Source organism: Otolemur garnettii, unplaced genomic scaffold, assembly GCF_000181295.1.
Source record: "Otolemur garnettii isolate 467f Iridium unplaced genomic scaffold, OtoGar3 scaffold00296, whole genome shotgun sequence".
Lineage (NCBI taxonomy): Eukaryota > Metazoa > Chordata > Mammalia > Primates > Galagidae > Otolemur > Otolemur garnettii.
This window is the reverse complement of record NW_003852691.1, coordinates 118,701-121,381: the sequence shown is the minus strand read 5'-3', so window position 1 is coordinate 121,381 and position 2,681 is coordinate 118,701. Positions and strand designations below refer to the sequence as shown.

The window sequence follows — 2,681 nt, the reverse complement described above, 5'->3', positions numbered from 1 at the left end:
ATTCCCAACCCCTCCAATAAACAGCAGAGTTCCCCAAGGGGCCCTCACCTCAAGGGTGTGCCCTTGGCCCCAATAACTCTCACAGCTCAGCTCCACGTGGAACCACACCAAAACTGACTCCTCAGAGCCACTGCTCGACTTTTTCCTTTTTAATTTCAGATGACACCTTTTATTTAGAAGCCCCACATCTCTATGTTTTTATCAATGTCACATAGCCTTCTATTAGCTTATTAAAAATTATGCTTAAAATATATTTGTAGTTTTAAAAATAAAGAATAAATATATTGTCAGCTTGTAGAGACCTAGAGGACTCAACATTTTCTACCAAATTTTATGATTTTTCTACAAATGCTGCTGTCACCTTTGAAATCCTTATGCTTCCTCAGGCAGAAGCTGTCATTTCTTCAATCTCAGCACTTAATTTATGAATTACCCATTTCATTACTTCTCAGCCTTTACTAGCATTTGAAGATATGGTGCTTGTCATCAAACCTTCAAAGTAACTGCCAAACCTGCCTCCTTTCATAGTGATTATGCCTTCTTGAGTTAAAATTTTTTTTCTGGATCCTCAAGATGTGCTTTATACAGACAACTGTCTTCTACTGATACCATATTTGTGAATGAAATATTAATAGAGTTAAAGTCCATTGTTTTCTCTACGGGATCAACTCTAGAAAGGTCTTGCATATATGTTTTGGTTTTGCTGCACCAATAAGAGACTTCATAATGGAAGGCTGCCCCCACTCTGTGCTGAGAAGTCTAGGGCTGTGCAGCTTTATAGAGTGATCTATATGTCTGTCCAACACATCAACTCCAACTACCGTTGAATTCATTGGGTTTGGTATTTCCACATTGCAACTGTTTTAACAGTTTCCTATAGGTGCTCAGAGACTTGCTCTATGGCCCAGAAATCTTGGTGCAAGAGGCCTGTGTGATGTCCAAGAGGTGCTAGGGTACAACGAGGCAATGAGCCTACACCAGGCCCTGCCCCACACCAGGACCTGCCCGATGCCAAGACCCCAGGTGGCCACACAGTGCCCAGGCGCCAGCACCTGTTCAGCTTTTGATCAGGAGACTTTCAGCCTCAGAACCGCACTTGCGCTGGGTCATTGTTCTAGGAACCAGCAGCAGTTTGAAAGTGCTGAGTTGCACAGCATCCATAGCAGTTTGCCAGTGGGTACGTGGGTGATTTGATGACCCAAGGAGAAGTAGTGAAAGTAGGAGAGAGTTCCTGGGGTCTCAGGGAAGAGCTAGAAGCAGTGAAGAAGCAAATGAAAAGGGGGAAGAAAGAGATGTGGGTGATGTGGGGTGTAGAGGAGGCCTCCAGGGCAGGACCAGGCAGAGGCGTGTCCTGTGGGGCAGGGATGGGATGATGGGCTTCTCTGCTCTCAGCAGCTGCTCTTTGGCAGGAGACCAGGTATACCATGATAACTGAGTTGCTGCATGGTGTTGGCCTTGGTGCCCACAAAGCCAACAATATCTTCTTCTTTGATGAGAAAATGCTTTATTTCCTTCAGGAAGACACTGTGTGAAGTACTATGTAGATTGGAAATGGCAAAAGTTCATTCCAGGTAAAACTCCTTCCATCTTGACACATATAGGTACATTAACAATATATACCACATAACAACACCGTAATCCCAACATGATGATTGAAAAGAAAGATTTAGGCCAACTGCAATATGCATGTAGCTTTTTAACTGTAAGAAATACATGTAGGCTTGCATTATTTAAAAATACATATGTAAAATTACTAGTAAAATGTAAATTTTACAAATACTTTTTCTTCAGTTTTCATGAAAACTTATTTTAAGGAATCTCTTTTTATGGATATCTGGTGTCATTGCTGTTGTCATCATCAGAGGCATTCTTTGCATTGTCTAACATGGTTTACAAGAGTACATCAACTTCATAACATCACCTTTTGAATCTGTGAATGATAAAGTCACTGGAAATTTTATCCCAAGACACAAATAGTCATTTGTACAACTTGACAATATTTGTTGTTTTTTTTACATTGGTTCTGTCTATGATAGTCATGATTTCAATAACTGAATCCATTTCCCCACCTTTTCTTCCATTTGAACATGTACAAAAGAATATATACTCTATATATGTAATATTATTTAATTACAATAAATTGGAAATATTTGAATCAAACCACCTAGCATAGGAAACAGAACATGGACAGTTCCAGTGCTTCTCCCTGATTGCATTCCTCCCCCTCCTCACAGATACCCCATCTTGGATTTTGTAATTATTCCCTTACTTTTCTGTATAGATTCAACATATAAATGTTTTATCTTGTTGATGACATACTTTTGTATTTTCTGTTTTGCAATTTTAGGCAAATGGAATCATAACTGACGTGTCCTTTGACTTGCTTCTTTGGTTCAGCATCAGGGTTTATGTGAATTTATTTATCCATCTTAGTGGTAAGGGCCATTTGGGAAATAACAGTTATTTGTTATTACAAACCATAACACTAAAAAAAATTCTTATTAGGTTATAGCTTTCATATAAAAAGGTTTAGATTAATTTCATAATAGGTGTGTGTACATTGGATACTTTTTCTTCCATTCCTGCGATACTTTGCTAAGAAGAACATTTTCCAGCTCCATCCATGTGAACATGAAGGACGTAGTCTCCATCTTTCTTTATGGCTGCATAGTATTCCATGG

The 2,681-nt window shown here is 39.2% G+C and overlaps 1 pseudogene; it reads right to left on the bottom strand.

Annotated features, from left to right (window-relative positions):
• Positions 1-331: 331 nt before the first annotated feature.
• LOC100954373 overlaps positions 332-2,681 on the bottom strand; it is a 4,951-nt pseudogene continuing 2,601 nt past the window's right edge.